The following is a 19,315-nucleotide window of genomic DNA, read 5'->3' on the forward strand; positions in this document are numbered from 1 at the left end:
AGGATTTGAGATTGTGCTTTAGGGTGGGATGAAAAATATAGGAAAGATCCCAATCTTTTGCATACATAAAAAAGGCAATTTGGGGAGATGTAAAATGTCTGATGTATGCCATTTCTTGCCTTTTTCATGGCCATTGAAAGGCAGATTGTCACACTGGCAAACAGTGATTCATAAAATAAAAATATGTGTATAACCAAGGGACCATACACACCTGTTTGCCCAAGAACAGTGCTGGCTAATGCCTGTGGCCTTGACATAATTGTTAAAACTTCCCTTTTCACCCTCAAAAATGACCCAATTTGGACAAAAAAATTATATGGTGACCTTATTTATAATTAAGTCAGAAGAATGAGGCCTACAAGTTTCTTAAAGTGACCTTCTGAGTCAATATGAGGTTTCTCCAAGCACTCCATCTCAGAAATACTTGAAGAACTTGGTTCTCATTTTATCTGTTTTTCTCAGGTTTTTGCTTTTAAAAACCCACACAACTTAATAATGACATATCAGGATCACACCAAACTACTCAAAGTTTTCAATTCAGCTAAAATCAACACCTCACCTGTTTCCACCCATGTTCATAGACCAAAAGGACTGGGCTAACTGTCTCACATTCATTTATACTTTTAACGGATATTTTAGTGAGTATGAGGGACAACGCTAAGTGCTGTGAAACACAGAAATCAAGCAAGACATGGACACAACCTTTGTTACCATCTGTAAGCAAGATAATAAATATATATGATAGATGCCCGTGAGAAGGGAAACCACAGTATTTAGTAAGAGCTCGGGGGAAGGGAAGATGACATCAGGGAACATGAATGTATGCCGGTATAACCACCCTGGTTGCTACCATTTTAAAACACTTTCAAATTCTCCACTTATTTAGGCCACAAGTCATCTATGATGCCCCAAAATAAGCCCCAGAAGCAGGTAAAAGTATCTAGAAGCAATGCTGGTGAAAATAAAGGGGGGCGAAGGTGGCAAATAGCTGCTGAGTAGACTGAAGCAGCTGCCAAGGCAGTGCTGAGGGTGGAGGTTTAAAAGGTGAGGGATCTGCCCACTATTGGGGAAGAGCCCACAGTGTTAGTGAGGTTATGGAGGGTGGCACTGGTGTCAGCACTGTCAGCAGGGGCTTGGGCCTGAGCTCTTCCAATCCAGTTGTCTAAGGTATGCTGATTTTCCAATGCATACCCGTCCATAAAAGGTGGGCAGCATGACCAGCTGCCTCCACTGCCTCCCACAAAACACCAGGTTCCAGAGGCCTGATGACTATCTCATTTTACTCACTATGAATTGCTGTATAATTGCTATATAGTGTTATTCTCTTGACTTTGACCAAGGGTCACTATAAGAAATGACCATATGAATACATTTTCTTCATCTTTTCTACAGGCCACAATTAAAGATATTTTCTTTTATTATAGCAATCCAGGATTAGATCCCTTTTAGAGTTTATTTCCAGGAATGCTTTTTCTTACCAACTGGCATACATTCTTTTATTAGAAAATGAATACTACATGATTCATGGAATTTCTTCATTGGCCTTTGTGACCTGCATAGAAACTGGATTTACAGTGCCAGTATAGAAACCATCCTCAGCTTCGATTTCAGAGCTAATAGTCTCCTCCACTCCTTTATATGGCCCTTAGTACTTTACCCTTATTTTAATGTCTTATTGCAAGTGTGAACCACATCACATCTGCCTAACACCAAGTATCAGATATCTGTATGTATATATTTTAAAATTTTTAGAATTTTCATGACAGTGTTAAGCTGACGCAGTACTCATCTTAACTCTAACTCCCTTACAGATAGTCTCATCCGACTCCATAGTTTTCGGAGCACCTACCACAGTTCTTGGCACATATTTGTTGAATAATGGAATATGTGAATACCACACTGAAAGAGTATTATTTTCAGGATTATAGTGGGGGGAAATACCATCATAATGATGTTAAAATCTCTTCATTTTTTGAACTAAATATGTAACAAGCATTGCTTAAGTAAAGGAGTCATCATCTGTGATAAAAAAATACTCTTGATTATTTGGGTATTCCATGGCATTTGATAGCTCGGGATTGGAACGATAATAGACAACTTAAAGCAAACCCTTTCTGCAATTATAAAGCAACACTTTCCCCTCATCAGGAGAATGCCCAGTGTGTCTGCAGCTGCAAGAGTCCACTCATTTTCAGTTTCCGGGGTGGAGATCCCCCTTTGGAACTACAGCAAATTAAGAGGTGTGTGCTTCTTGAAGCTTTGCCTTTCTTACATTAATAAAAACTAATCATGTTCAAACATGTTAGCACAGCTAGCCCAGGGACTAGGGATAGGATGCCAGCTCTAAAGTGAAATTAGGAGTGTGAAGGAAGCTATGTGAAAAATCGTGGAGAGAAACGGATTGAAAATGAAAATGAGGTGTCTTTTGAGGAAGATGGCCTAGAAGCCTGACAGTGTGAACTGACAAAATAAGGTTAAAAATATAATCAGGAAAGTCTGGCCTCTGTGAGATTCAAATAGCACTTTTGCCACTCTCTAAAAAGGAACTGCATTAAAAGGAGAAAAAAATCATAGCTACCATATGCATAGTGCACAGAAGATGGCTTTCAGAAAATCTTCTGTGTACAAGAAAACAAATGGAAAACACAAAAGGGATTCCCTTCTTTAAAAACAGTGAAACACCCCCCACTCACACACAAGAAAAAACACAAATAAACATACACACACACACACACATACAGGTTTTTACCTTGTTCCCTCCACCTTTGAAATACTTATGCATATATGTAAAGCTTTCTCCTCTCTCTGATGGGAGTCCTCCCACAACAGGGGCCTGCAGATCACTGCCTCCACTAGTTGTAATGCTCAGCTCCATTTCCCATTACTGCTTGTCAAATGTTTATACTGATAACTTAGTCTAACCACTTACCATGACAGCATGTGTCTACATTCACCCCTCATGACTGTTAAGGAGAAATAAGGCATCACCTTGAGGTACCAGGTACTCTATGTTCATGGTGAGAATGGCCACACACCATATGTTAAGACACAGAGAGTGGAACCTACATGTTTCATTTGAAGCTCCTTTCTGAGGAGAACAGAAGCACACACACAGGGTACACACAGTAAATCAGGCTATAATGAGCCACAAACTGCTTGTTAAGCGTAGTGAGCACTTCACAGGCTGCACAGTGAGTATCACTGCCTCAGGGTAAGTCGTTCTTTCAAATAAGAAGTCAGGACCTCCGAGGGCCATATTCATTTTGTTGTAATTCCTTCAAGCTAGGTAGAATTTCTTTAATTATTTTCCTTCTCATGTTATATTCAGCTAAGACCAAATGTTTGGGGCCAATTGCATTAATACAAATGTACCTTATGGTACACCTATTCCACGCCTATTGGTTGTTTAAATCAATCATAAGAATAGGATGGGAAAAGAAAGAAGAAAATGATAACATTATGCCTACTATGTGCTAAGAGCTTTATAGGTATTGGCCCATTGAAGCCTCATACCAAGGAAGCCAGGATTACTTTTGTTCTCATTTTATAGTTTTGGGATAGATTGAGAGAAAGGGCTTAAAATTTGCACACTTGTGACTTTACCTGTGGTCATAAAGACTCAAGGCTTAGCTTACCAAAAAAAAAAGGAAGCATTTGTAAAACACAGATTTTGCTTTTTTGCACATAGCTCTCTTACCTTAAACACCAAACTTTGCAGCAGGGCTCTCACCTACCCAACTGTCTCTTGCCACACAGCTACTGACTTCCCTTCATTTAATTGTTCATTTTTAATAGAAGGAAAAAGATTATTAAGTAATCAGGCAAGAGATTTATAAATGAAGACACTCTTATATCTAAGTACTCATACTTATTTATTTAAGGATGCCTGAGAAAGTGTTAGATATTGTCAAAACACTATATAGCACAAGTAATGCCACTTTTAGTGAGGGGTCTGCTTATGAAGCTATTAATCTCAATGGGGAGCAAAGCTCCAGGAGCTCTCAGAGGCTGGATCAGGTCTGCAAGGGAATCTGGGTATTGAGTGAAAGGAAAAGGCATATTGAAATTTCCTTTCATCCACTTCTCCCCTACCCATGAACAGTTGACAAGCTGAATAGCTTGTGTGGGTGACTTGATCAGTAGGAGTATGTGGGGGAGGCTGAGGCAGACAGCTCTCCCAAATTAGCCCACTGCCAGTCCTGGTTTGCTGGCACTTTGACACCAACGTTAGGATGTAGAGCTTTATTGCAGTGGCACTTTGGCAGGATACCATTTCACAAGGAGCTTCCAGCTCCAAGAGAGAGAACAGGCCTGTTATTACCGGATGCTTTAAATTCATGGGCCTTGCAAATAGAGAGATGTGTTTGTCAAGGAGTCCATGTTTAAAGAAATACTTGATGTTGACTTTCTGTGGGGGTGAAATTCGTTTAACCCTCTAAGGTCTTACATTTTGGCCGAGAAAGGGCAGTGGTTAGCTGGATTCTAAAGAAAGGAATGATAAGGATTACAAATTATCTTCTAAAACCCAGATTTACTCAAGGATGCACAATGGTAATAAACATTTATAAATGCCAAGGATAAAGCATTTAGAGAGAGGGCTGATGTTAGATTGTACCTATTTGTCATAGAATTTCCTTTTAAGTAAAGGCTTCGTGGGAAGCCTTTTAAGTAAATTCCTCCAGTTCCAAGAAATAATGTGTAGGTTGACACAAATGCTGTGATGTGTTGCAGATGCTATAAGCCCTCTCTAACACTACGAGTGTGAGCAAGGCCAGAGGGACTCCTTACACCCTTCTTCAAGTTGTAAGCAGATACCGTGCTCCACAAGCCCCAAAGTGTGAAGGTTAAACCTGAGGGATGTAAAGTAAGGAGACCAATTCACATGAATAACATGAAAAATTAGTCTCATTGCTCTAAAGTCATAGTCTTTGAAAGTAAGAAGTTGACTTTAATCAAATTTAACTTAACAAAGCTAACGCACGACATATTAATGATGACTGTTATGGAATGAAAATTAGGCATAATTGGTTAAGTCATTTACACTATGACTAAAACTTTTATTACCTTTTCCTCATCATATTTTTCACTATGATTCCGCCAGTATTTGAAATCAATATGACTATAGCCGTGCACTCTAAAAATTTTGTGCCAACGTGCCCCGGGATTCCACAGTGATTTTGCCATAGGATAGTTTTTAATTTTAGAGGGAGACACAGAGATATTCCATATCTGTCAGATACCCCACAATCTAGGTGACTGAGTTTGCTCCCAGTTTCAGTATTAGACTGCGCCAGATTCTTTTGGATGACTTCATGCCTCTGTGAAATTGGGCTTAACAAAGTTTCTGTGGGCAAGTTCTACATGAAAATCAAGGTAGAATGTGAAATGAGAACTAAGGCTACTGATTCCAAATTCAGAGAATTTGTGCAGTGCCCCATAGGCACACATCCCATTCATATATAATACTAGAAAAAATAAAATATTTTTTAAAATTCCTGTATGTTTTTAAATGGCCACTAAGTCATTAGGATATAAATATTATTAAGTTGTTTGCACCCAACAGTTAAATGAAACTGTAACATATTTGGAGGGGGATGCTAGGAATCCTGTGAGAAAACCTGCTGAGACACTAAGAACACTGTGAACCAAAAAGGTTTGAAAACCTCTGATGTAAAGTATTCCTGGACCTTTCTCCCTCCCCTACACACATCCACTGGCAAACAAATTTAAAGGGATTTTCTCCCTTTTTTTTCCATTCAATAGATATGTACTGAACATCAAATGTTGATATATATGCTAGGCACTGGGTCAGAGGTTAGACACTCAGTGTGAGTACAACTGATAGCCTCTGTTGTCATGAATATAAACTCTTGAGAGACAGGCAGCTAATAAGCAAGTTACCAAACAAAATACAAAGTCCTCTAAACAATAGGAAAGGGTTTATATCTAAATTTCACTCCCGAACTGCAGGGGCTCCCTTTCCCACTCACCAGGCTACAAAATTATGCTTGGCTTCCCTCCAAAAAACCCTGAGAAGATCTTCAGCTATACATGCCCACCTGCTCACCCACCCAGAGAGTAAGCAACATCATAATTAGCACACAGGATCACAAGTAGCATGAGAGAGAGCACCAGTGAGAAAGAGCTCTGGTCATATACAGAGTCTTGAGGCAAAGGGACAGAGGCGTGTTGGACAGGGGGTTTGAAGGAGCTAAAAGGAAAAGAGAAAGGGGACTGGGCGAGGACTCTGTTTAGGAGAGGCCACATCCTCAGTCAGGGGCCTTCTGACGAGTCTTCTAATCTAAGGAGCCAGTAGTTCCAGAGCATGTCATTTTCCAGGCAGTTTGCTCCTAAGAGCAAAAGAAGAAGCTTGAAAGTCAGGAGGACACCATTGAAAAGAAATATGGGAGCTCTGACATTTAGCCCAAATCAAGTCCTATTTATCACTGATGCTCAAATAAAAGTGTGCCTCAGATTCTTCTACACAATGCAGGCTTTGCTCCTGTCCTTTCCTGCTGCTAGCAGAAAGGATGGCTGACAGTTTGAAAAGTACCACCAATACACTTACCACTGCTTTAGAGTCCACAGGCTCATGCTCTGCAGAAAGATACTAGAATCTCCTTGGCAGAAATAGCTGTGCCTACACATCAGTCACCAAAGAAATCCCTTGAAAATTCAAGTAACAAGGGGAATTTCAACTAGAACCAAATCTTCTACTTCCATGCATGCATCCTTACTCCAAAAAGACTGGTGTATGTGAAAGAAGTCATGCCAGAGCAAACCATTAAAAAAAGCAAATGGCAGCCTTGCCTCTCCAAATAGAGTGAGATTTCAATACCAGAATACCTGTCCTCCTTCTTAGATTTGCAGTGATACTTAGTGAAGTCAGCCTTTGGTGTCACCAGAGGCAGGGCAGTATGTTCTAAGTTACAATTTAGAGCCTGTGGAGGGTTTTTGTTACACTCCTCTTAAGAGAGGAGCTAAGGGAAAGTGAAATGGTCTCCTGCTCCCATTTAGCAAATTAGGGCTGTAGAATAGCCTAAGCCACCAGACTTAGAGCTGTGCAACTCACTACACGCTTTCTCAGCAAGAGGACTAGAGCAATTTGTCTTACATGGGGGAAAAAGTAGAAACAGAAGGACGGAGGGAAAAGGCAATTTGACAGGTAGGTGGGTGATGCTTAGCCACCTCAAGATACAGAGACAATGCTGCTTGTTGTTTCTGTCCTGCTTCAAGGACAGCCATAATTATGGAGTAATTTGCCACCCTGCTGAAGCTCATGAACCTTCTAGGTGGGAGCCATGCTTATTCCCTCATTGACGCATGGTGTGCAATAATGTTGGCTGTGTCTCTGCTGTCAGGTGTTCTCAGCTGCTGGGGAACGTCTACACAGGCGTGTTCTCTTTTCCATCTAAATCAGAACAGTCCTGCACAAGGACAGCAGGTTCTCAAAAGGAAAGGGGAAACATTAACACTTGAAGGATTTTTTTAGAGCGAAGATTGAAGGTTTTAAAGAGTATTATCATGTTCAGCACACAACTTAGCACTTAATTATATCCTGTCTTGTTTTGTTCTCTACTTGAATTGCTGAAGCCTAGAGCTGGACATGACCTTAGCCCTTATCTAATTCAACCCTTTAATTTTAAAGATTTTAAGGAGAAGACTATGAAAGTTTTTGGCAGAGAAAATACAGGAGCCAGATCTTCAGATTTTTAAATTGGTGTTTGACCCTATTCTGCCTGTCTCAGAGGTCCTAGAAGACAGTTAATTTTGAGATTTCAAATATGTGTGTCTTCATAATAGTGCTCAAGTATTTACCCCCAGTAAATTTTTGGTGTCCTTCTTTCTCTCTTGTAAGTCTAAGAAGAGGAAATTGTAAGAATGAGAGAAATTCAGACAGAAAGTAGAGTATGAAGGCTGTTGGTATTTTTTTTCAAAAATTTAACAAAAACTAAAAATTATTTAATACTAACACTATTCCAGATACAGGGCATAAACAGGTGGGCAAAAGTAGGCAGGGAGTGACACCTTACAGCCTAGCGGAGCTGTACATTAACTATAAAAAGTAGAAACTGACATTTACAGTTTTTTTATATTCCCAGGCACACTATAAATGCATTATCTCATTTCATCCTAACAAAAAAAAACTGCAAGGTGAATAAGAGTCCCTTCATCGGTATCATCCCCTTCCACAGATGAGAAACACAAGTCACCATGAGTCAAGGTCTACGACGTCTGGCCAGTGAAAACTGAGAGGTAGGATTTGAACCCATGAAACCTGAAACTAACTCCCACTTGCTTAACCACCACACTACATTGCCTCCATGAACTTTGAATAGGAAACATGGTAGGAAGTATACAAAAACTATTAAAGAAGCACAAAGTATCACATTTTCCATTTCCAAGAACTAGATTTGTAACTTAAAACTGTTAAACCTAAATCATGGACCTCATCAATCTAGCTTTAAAAAAAAGTGAAATCAATTTGAAATGAGAGAAATCACCAGAAAAGATGATAACCCATATCTAAAAGACTTTTGATGACACTGGGAGAAAAAGCTTCTTACCTAAGCCATGTTACCTTTTTAATAGGCAAACCTCCATAATGACTGATCCCTTCAGTTACTGGGCAGGCACTGCCCTCTGGTCACTACATGATTCTGTTCCAGCTCTACTTCTTGTCACTATGCAGTTAGATAAAACATTTTCCTATGACCAGTGCCTTTCTGAATTTAAAGGAAGGGTGACTGACTGTCCTGAATTGCCCAGTACTAAGACATCCCCCAAAATGCAGGCTAAAACTGCACCATCCCAGATAACTGTCTAGCCCTACCATGCCCAGTCTGGCATCTGAGTGCGTGGGGAGCTTCTACAGCCCATGTGGAAGAAGATAGACCTAGCCCTGCTCATCTGAGGTCACTCATCTCTATCTTTATTGACTCCACTGCTGATATGACTGGTGAAATTTGTAGTTCCTTTTCTTGGCAGCAACAGCCCACAGTGAAGCCCTCTGGCACATTTTGCTGTCTCTCCTAATTACAAGGCCATGCCCTTGGCTCTCTTTAGGCTATAGATTCTCTGAGCTCTGGATGTGCCTCTCATCTGAGCCTCAACTTGGGCAGTCTGCTCTGCCATGTGTCACTATGAGAGCCACCTCAGTAACTGCCTTTGTGGTTGGCCAGGCAACAGCTTCAACTGGGCCCCACACATCTGAGATCATGTCTCAGGCTGTGTCTGCCTGAACAAGCCATTCAGGCACATCTCTTCTACAGACACTTCCTGTTGTGAAAAGTTCCATATGAGAAAGTTTCCTCCCAGAATTCCAAATACCAAGTATGCACAGTGTCCCTCTGTTGAGTCTTCCTTCTGAAGCCATGACCCTCGGTTTCACGACCCGTCCCACAGCTACCAGGGGGCCCCAGAGGTAGGCCTGGACCTAGTGTCTCAAGTCCTGCCTTTGCCCCTTCCCTCTTCTTTGGACCACTCCCTTCACCATCAAGTGGCTTTATATTTCCTCCTAATGGGAACTTTGCTTACATGTGCTCCAAGTCTCTGTGGTGGGACTGGCATGCTTAGTGAGGCTTACAGAATTTAGAAAACCCATCTACTTAAGAGTGTTGCCTCTACTCCAAGGGGTTCAGCCTAAAACTACAGATGCTATTTGTGCAATGGATAAGGAGTTACTAAGCAACTTGCAAATACATCAGAAATAATTTCAAAAATATTAACCTCATTATGCCTTTTTAGTTGTCTTAATTTGGTACTGGCTTTCTTACTTGTTCCCTTTATTCTTTACTACTACGATAGCAAGTGAATCTATGGCAACATCGCCTTCGTCAGAACAGCACAGGAAGGAGATGGGGGGACAGTGAGAGCCTCGCATCTGACGGAAGCTGACATTTAAAAGATTGTTTTTCCCTACTCCACCAGTAACAAACTTCCCTGTTAAAATAGCAAGTGAAAGATATCCATGTGACTACTATTAAACAGGGTTATTTAAATTAACTTCCTAAAGACTCTTTTTTTTGTCACAGGGAAAAAAAGAGTTTTTAATTAAGTGTGATAAGACCCCTTATTTTTGTCACCAGTAGTTTCCACTTCAGATACAATGTTTTACCTTGTCATCACAAGGATTTTCCCGGAGATATCTGACACAGAGTGTTTGAGCTAACTGGGTCGCAAGAAATCATCTAGTCCAGCCCTGTTTTAAAAAATGTTTAAACCAGCAGAATTATGAAATATTGTCTTTCCCCCAAAAGAAATCTTGCTCCAAAATCCCATGTTGAAAAAGCAATGGTACTATGTTCTGGTTGAAACAAGAACAGAGTGCTGTGCCTAACCCACGGGGACCTCTGAGACACAGGCACACACTGCCAACCCCCAGGAAGGACCAGGCATCCTGATTCAGGGAAGCGTCTCACTGCCAGAGGTCACGCGGCAGGTTTGGCTTGTTGACTCTCTCCACTCGTTCATGCTCACATACGTTCTGAAGTATTTTAACAGAGGTTTGGTGCTTTATTATTATACAGGGTTTTTTTTTAGGGGGGAGTGTTGTTTGCCTTTTGTTTTGGGGGTTTTATGCCTATTTAAAAGTTTTTCAGTTAATTTGGGGAAGTAATTTTTATTTTTGTTTTAGTGGTGATACATCTTTAAAAAAGAAAGTGATTTGATTTTCAAAAAAAATTATATTCAGAGAAGTTATAAAAAACAAAATACAGCTTTCCTATTTACCAGCACCTCTTTGAATAGGAAGTTGAGGAACTCATTTAAATGCTGAAATAAGCCAAATGTGTCCCAAGAGAAACTCCAAGAAGATATTTCCCCATTTCAGCAAATCATTGTTTGGCATAAAACAAGAACTAGAGTTGGGTATTTAAACAATAGTTTCAAGATAAAGAAAAAAAAATATATATATATATATTAAACTGGTTGTTTAGATCACAAAAAGGTGGCAACTATACTGTTTTTTTCTCTTTTACAAGTCTAATTTCTGAATTTGAACATCCAATAAGTCATCTTACACTTTAGAGGACTTTGTGCCAAGCTTTAAACTTCAGGAACTACGAATTTTCAAAGCCATGGAAGATTGATTTCATGTTTTTCTTTTATAACATTTTGATGTGGACTTGGCAACGAATGAGGTTCCTGTGCTAATTTCCTCTTGCTCTATGTAATTAGTCAGCATTTGAAATGAGGTAACAGGATATAATTGTCTACTGACCACTGTAAGCCCATTTGTTTATGACATACCCTCCCGGCTTTTAGATGTACAATATTATTACCCACCTCTTCATTTGTGTCACTGTCTCTTCTCTTTTTTAATTTCTCCAGTTGTGCTCTCCTCACTCCCCGCTTCCTTTGTGGGCAATACAAGAAAGCACTTTTCCTTCCAGCTGGCGAGGCATTAGGGAAGTCTGAAGGGGGTGTACAGAGTGACTTACACACTCCCCGGAGGCCAATTACACTTGGAATCCTCCTGATCTGCCCTGATCAGGGAGTGGGGCTTCCCCTCACAGCTATTGTGCTAGCTCTGGGCCACCTGATCAGCCAGGCCCTACCCACTATTTAAATTAGGGCATCACCAATCCTAACCCCACGTCAGGGCCTCTAGGTAACACTGGGGAATAAATTAACATTCTGCTGTTGTTCCAAAGCCACATGACACCAGTATCAGCAACCCATCAGCAATAAGGGGGACTGTTATGAAAGTCTGAAGAAGAAAGGGGATGAAATAACATCATGTAATTGTGTGACATCGCACTGTGTCTTAATACAAAACTACCACGTTATCTTTGTTAGGTTGCATGGAGGAGTGATTACAATTTCACAGAGCATCTCATGTTATGTAGCTAGTAATGAAAGTTTACTGCAAATATATTTTTAAGATTGCCAAATACAGCAAAGGAAGAAAAAATAAAAAATATATATGTAGCCTTTATTCATGTGTTAGCTAGAATTGTAATCCAAACCACTGCAAGGCTAATACTAGTGGTCAAGCTAGTTTACAGGAATGCTTGCATAACAAAGCAGAAAGAAAAGAAAGGCCCAGAAAAATGACTAATAGGCAAGTTAGCAGACATCAAACAATCTGGCTCTGAGTAAGAATTATGTGAGAAAATATATTTCAAAACCAATAGCAAGGCACTTTACAGAATTGTGGAAAGTTAAAAGAACAACTTTAAATTTATTGAGGACAAATCTTGGCAGGACATCATGATGAAATGCTTTCATTTTACAGCAAAAAAAATTATTTTCTGAGATTTCCTGTGTTCTTTTTGCTTTGTTTTGTTTTGTTTTGTTTCCCAAGACAATTTGTGATATTGCTACTGAAATTGTGCCGGGAATTTCCACAATAAGCTTCATGGTCCTTCACACTCAAAATACACATTGATTACATAACTGCAACTGTCTATGTATCAACCACTGTACTTTCACTACTTCTCCACCTGTATTATGGTGTCCTGAAATGAACACAGAAGAAGGAGGGAGTAAAATCACAGTCTTTAAATAATTCAAATCGCGTTTTAAAACAGGCAATAAAAACATCTTTAAGTAGAAATGTATTGTCATTCTTCTTAAGAAATTATATACAATAATAATGTGAAATAATACTCAAACCATTACTATTTTATGTGCACAAATCAAAAATGATAATTTTTCCCTCTATAATAAAAGCACAATACAATTAATATAACTTTCTGAAATTTAAAAACATTAAAAAATTGTTTGCTATTTTGAAAGTCAAAGTCATTAAATTTTATGCTGATTGTATTATTTTATATATTTTTTGAGAAAGAAATTTTTAAAATTGCACTCATCTTAATTTTTATGATCTTTCTATATAGGCTAGATTAAGTAGCAGTAGCGAGTAGAACTATGTCAATAATAAAAATAAGCAAAATTATTTCAAAAGTATTTTAAATCCAATTCAAATTCAATAGATGAATGGGCAAATAAAAGAGAGGAAGTAATATAAATTAATAATAAACATGAAAATATTTCACTCCTACTAGTGATCACATAAATACAAATAACATCAATAAGATGCTTATGACAATCAAATGTACAAAGAGTGAAAAATGAAAATGCTGGTGAAGGTATAGTGAATAAGTATTTAATGATAATGGTGATAGTACAAATAAGTACTACATTTCTGGAAAGCAGTTTGACCATCTATATCACCAGCCTAGAAATTTTTCATACCCTTGGTTAATTTTGCTTCTTGGAGTACATATTTAAAAACTAATACAAAATTCAGGCAAAATTTTATGTGCAGCATATTTTACATATTAACATAATAAAAAATATTATTACTTATGTAACAATAGAACAGTGGATAGGTAAATTACATTGTATAATATGTACTATTATGCACCTATCAAAATCAATTTCCAAGAAATTTTTCTGGAATGCTTACAAAATGATCCTAAGTTTTAAATGTAAGGTTTAAAGTTGGCTATACAGATAAATCTCAATCATATTTAAAATATATGTACAAATGTAACATTCATTCTGAGAATTCAGCTCCCATGCTCTGAGGAAGCTCAATCAGTTCAAGCAGTGCCATAGAGTGGCCCAAAGGGAGAAGGTCCAATAGCTCCAGTTGGGCCAAGTCTTTGGAAGCCATCCTCTCAAAGTACCGTACATGTAAAAAAAAGCCATCTCAGACTTTCCAGACCAGCCTATTAGCTAAACTGAGTATCACCAAGTGACCTCAGGTTATGTCAAAAGAAAAGAAGAAGAAATGCCCCGAAATCCTGACAAAGTTTCAGATCCACAAAATTTTGAGATACAATAAAAGGATTGCTAATAAGCCAATATATAGATACAAATAGATGTAGATGTGGACATGGATTAATGAAGATAAGTAGGTAGGAATCTAAAAGAAAAAATTGGAAGAAATTACTCTAAGATATTAATAGTGATTATCCTTGGATGGGATGTTTATTAATAAGTTTTATCATTGTGCTTACCAGTTTCCAATAATAAATATGCAATACTTTTATTCAAAAATGTTTTTAAAATAGAAAAATGCATTGGTAATTACTGTTTAAACTAAACACATATTTAACATAATACATACAGAGAAATATGGCAAACGAAGCTTTAGATGAAATTACCTAATTTTAGATTTAAATAATTTTAATAACCAAGTTATTATAATTTTAAAAATGAAAATTGTTTTCTCAAATGTTTGCTATTTAGAGTGTGTCTCAAAGAATCTAACCCAACTTAAACAATAGGAAATGACCATTTTATACATGGGTAATGTTTGGGGTTTTTTTTTAAGATTTTATTTATTTATCTTTAGAGAGGAAGGGAAGGAGAGAAGGAGAGAAATATCAATGTATGGTTGCCTCTCATGAGTCCCCTCCTGGGAACTGGCCTGCAATCCAGGCATGTGCCCTGACTGGGAATTGAACCTCGATCGTGTGGTTCGCAGGCCCACGCTCAATCCACTGAGCTACACTAGCCAGGGCTTATACATGGGTAATGTTAAGCTCTTAGATCCTCAATGATGAAAATGTATTCACATACCATAATCTACTTTTGGGTTGGTGAACCACATCATTCATCCATCAGTCCATGGACATTTCTAGTTTTGTTCACCAGTTTCATTTTAAGTTCCCAGGACCTGAATTAATCGCAGGTGTCTATTTCCAACAGGAGTGTAGTCTTTAGATTATACATGTCAGTGCATCACTTACATCACGTCACATCCTGTAATGCTTCTCTTCACAATAAACTGTCATAACACAACATGACACACAAAAAATACACTGACATGTTATAAGACATCAAAAGATGAATACTAAATTTTAGCAGATAATATGGTCCAGATATCCTGAGTTATCTGAATTCTTCTGAGCAACATTGTTTACTTTATTAAATTTGGTTCTTGGAAAGGCTGGTAGTGAAATTATTGTAGTTGATCCCATGAGACTTTAACTTAAGCCTGAAGGTTCAAAATGTTAAGTGATAACATGGCATAGAGGAAATATTCACATTTAATCAGATGGTATTTGAAAAATATTTCACTACAACTAACTCACACTAGCAGAATAGTAGGTAGAATTTTTACTTATGATGGAATTAATGGTCATGGCTTCACAGGACAAGAGCACTAATACAGAAGGACAAATGTACTTTACAACCATGAGTCAGGATCTCAAACAAAATGCTCACAATGGCCAAGTGGTCAAAATTATCAAATGACAGAAGAAGGCAGGGCTAGGACAGCAATAGGCAGTACAATACATGCCTAATAGTGTTCAGTCCCAGCCAGCAGCAATCTTACGGAAAAACGTGGGCCCCGTATCCCTGACCTTCCTGCTCTTTAACAGAAGAGGGACGGCCAGATTTTCTGTGTGTGCTATGTATTAATTTCTAAATGTTGAAAATGATCTCATAGTTTTAAAATATGGCACAGGTGAAATAAAACATACCTGTGGGCAAAAAAGAGCTGCCCAGGCTGCACAGTGGGCTAACTTCCCTCCAGGATTTTTAAGATGAACAAGTCACCTTCAAGTCCACTGCTGACATAGAATAATACTAACCACAGCGAAGTTTAAATATTCCCCTTGAAGAGTCAAAGCTTTATGTAAAAGGAATTTTTAAACCCACATGTTCCAAAACGTGCTGTGAACCCAGAATTCCCAGCCAAAGTTTATAGTAACTCCCACTGATTCTGCTAAGAGGCCTGGAGACAGTGGACTTGGGAAACAGGGAGGAATAGCTATTTGAATTCATACAAACTTTGAATTGTAAAAATTTTAACCTAGTTTTGTTACTTTCAAACAAAGACAGCACAACTTTGTAAACTGCAGTTGCAGTGACATTTGCTAATGAACAATTACATGCCAAGTACTGTGCTAAGGGCTGGGCATACAAAAAGGAGCAAAACTTTGTCTAGCGGAAGGCAGAATTATGTCAACAAATCATTGCAAGAAAAGGAAGAACAAAGTAGACCGCCCTGAAAATGGAAAGTGAACAAACCCAACTGGGTGTAGAAAAAAGTTTTGCAGAAGAGGAGACACTCCAGCAGGTCCCAGCCTGAGGACTGGAACAGTGTCGTCAGTGGGGAGCCCTACAAGTAGTTAAATACATACAGAGCAGCAAATTTCAACCAGTGTGCCATAAGAATTTTTAAAACATGCAGTACCTGACTATATAGTCAGAGGCACTGACCTCTTTTCACTTAGATTGTCAAACTAAAAAATGACAATAGCCGAAACAACAATAGCGGTCCAGTGTAAATGAATCAAAATTACACCTATTTGTTGTTACATCAGCAAAAAATATATTTTTGGTATGCCCCAGAATTTTAGTAATTAGTTTATGTGTGTCATGAGATGAGAAAGGTTGAAAATCATTGGTATTGCACATGAGGCTTAAGGAGGTTTAAAAGGGAAGAGCAGCAAGTCATAGGTCATCCAACGACCTTGGCTCTATTTTTGGCAATAAAAACTTGAAGAATTTTAAGCAGGAAGGTATGAGCTGATCAAATCTTTGTATTAGAAAAATCACTGAGAACGACATGTACAAATGGAAGGAGGGGAACTCTGAGGTAGGGTAATGAACTAAGAAGCTATTTCAATAATCTATGTTCAAGTCCTTTGCCCATTTTTTAATTTTAATTGGGTTGCTCGTCTTCTTTGAGTGGAGTCGAGTGAGTTCTTTGTTTATTTTGGAGATTAAACCTTTGTCTGAGGTATCATTGGCAAATATGTTTTCCCAAGCTGTTGCTTCTCTTTTTATCTTGATACTGTTGTCCTTAGTCATGCAGAAGCTTTTAATTTTGATGAGATACCATTTGTTTATTCTTTCCTTTATGTCCCTTGCTCTAGGGGACGTATCAGTAAAAATATTGCTGCATGGAATATCTGACATTTTCCTGCCAATATTCTCCTCTAGGGCTTTAATGGTTTCACGGCTTATATTTAAGTCTTTTATCCACCTTGAATTTATTTTGGTGTATGGTGTAAGTTGGTGCTCGAGTTTCTTTTTTTTGCATGTAGCTGTCCAGTTCTCCCAACACCATTTGTTGAAGAGGCTATCTTTACTCCATTTTATGTTACTGCCCCCTTTGTCAAATATTAATTGACTATAGAGAGTTAGGTTTATTTCTGGGCTCTCTGTTCTGTTCCATTGGTCTATGTGCCTGTTTTTATGCCAGTACCAGGCTGTTTTGATTACAGTGGCCTTGTAATACATTTTTATATCAGGTATTGTGATCCCTCCTACTTTGTTCTTCTTTCTCAAAATTGCGGCTGCTATTCGAGGTCTTTTATGGTTCCATATAAATTTTTGAAGTGTTTGTTCTATATGTCTGTGAAATATGCCATTGGTACTTTAATAGGTATTGCATTGAATCTGTAAACTGCTTTGGGTAGTACTTAAACAGACATTTCTCCAAGGAGGACATACAGAGGATCCAGAGACACATGAAAAGATGCTCGATATCGCTAGTTATCAGAGAGATGCAAATTAAAATCACAATGAGATACCACTTTATACCAGTCAGAAATGCTATCATAAACAAAGAAACAAACAAGTGCTGGAGAGGTTGTGGGGAAAAGGGGACCCTAGTTCACTGTTGGTGGGATTGCAGACTGGTACAACCTCCATGGAAAACAGTATGGAATTTTCTAAGAAAACTAAATATGTACGTGACTTTTGACCCATCAATTCCACTATTAGGAGTATATCCTAAGAACCCTGAAACACCAATCCAAAAGAACCTATGCACCCTGATGTTCATAGCAGCACAATTTATGATAGCCAAGAGTTGGAAGCAACCTAGATGCCCATCGGTAAATGACTGGATCAAAACACTATGGTACATTTACACAATGGAATTCTATATTGCAGAAAGGAAGAAGGAACTCCTACCCTTTGCAACATCATGGATGGAACTGGAAAGCATTATGCTGAGCGAAATAAGCCAGGCGGTGAAAGACAAATACCATATGATCTCACTGTTAACAGGAATCTAAACAACAAAACAAACAAGCAAGCAAAATGTTTTAAGTTCATAAACAATAGACAATGATTAAAATCATGTATTAACAAGAGTGTATGTTAAGGAAAAAAAGTACAGCTTCTAATCACATTTCTTGATGCAAATTCACAAGAGAAAACGTTTGTTTAAATAACATTTTATTCCTTTATTGGAGTTGGTAGAGTATCAAAGGGTTACGGTGCTTGATTCAGTCTGCATTCACAGAGAGCCTGAAGTTGAAGGTGCACAGGCTCCTACTTTATCAGGAAGAGCAGCCCTGGGAGCAGGTGTGAGGGACAAGGGCACGTGACAGGGAAGGAGAAAAGGCCCCAGGAAGGATGAATGTCTGAAGCTGGGCATTGCAAAGTGCAACTGAGTGCTCCAAAATCATAGAAGCTCCATACCCAGCTTCTCAGAACAGCTTTTGGAGGAAGCTCGGGAAAAATTTTTCCACCATCTCCTGCCTTCTATGGTTTAAAATGTCATGCTATTAACTCCCTACACATTTCCTGGTGGCACATGTGTAGACCCCTAGCACAAAGCTGCTCACAGTGAGAGGCCCCCAGGGGCACCAGGTGGGTACTGTCACACTGCACCTCCATGAAGTCAGTCAGAGCCCACTCAGCACTCCCCGCTGCAGTGGAGGCTGGGACGAGACCAATGAGATCAATGCTATCTGAAGTGCGGTCCACTGGGTATATGATACGGAGCCAGACTTCCAAAGCAAACCTACACAATCAGAATGATTCACAATTTGAAATAACCTTCATTAATCACTCATCATCAGAACTTTTCACTAAGAATTTGTCTTTAAGAAAAGAAATGTAGCCCTGGCTGGTGTAGCTCAGTGGATTGAGCGCGGGCCTGTGAACCACACCATCGCGGTTCGATTCCCAGTCAGGGCACATACCTGGGTTGCAGGCCAGTTCCCAGCAGGGGACTCACGAAAGGCAACCATACATTGATATTCCTCTCCTTCTCTCCTTCCCTTCCCTTCTAAAGATAAATAAAATCTTTTAAAAAAAGAAAAAGAAATGTAAACACAGGTAAAATTATTTAAGTTTACACACTGCTATCTATCTACTCAATAAATATTTTGTTTTTAGTCTTTACCATATTATATGCCAGAATTTCAATTCATTTTGTGCTATAATGCACTGGCTCTACCACCCTTCTAGGTCTCTCACTTCCTCCTCCCCTCTCACCTTGGGTTCCATGCTGCATCGTTTTAATCACGCACCTGGATTTATCAATTCCCTCACCTTTCTCTCCAGAGCCTTGTGAGACAATAGAAGAAAACCATTCAACAAGCTC

The sequence above is a fragment of the Sturnira hondurensis genome, unplaced genomic scaffold (genome assembly GCF_014824575.4).
Source record: "Sturnira hondurensis isolate 20B ecotype Veracruz unplaced genomic scaffold, ASM1482457v3 Scaffold0021354, whole genome shotgun sequence".
In the NCBI taxonomy this organism is placed as follows: domain Eukaryota; kingdom Metazoa; phylum Chordata; class Mammalia; order Chiroptera; family Phyllostomidae; genus Sturnira; species Sturnira hondurensis.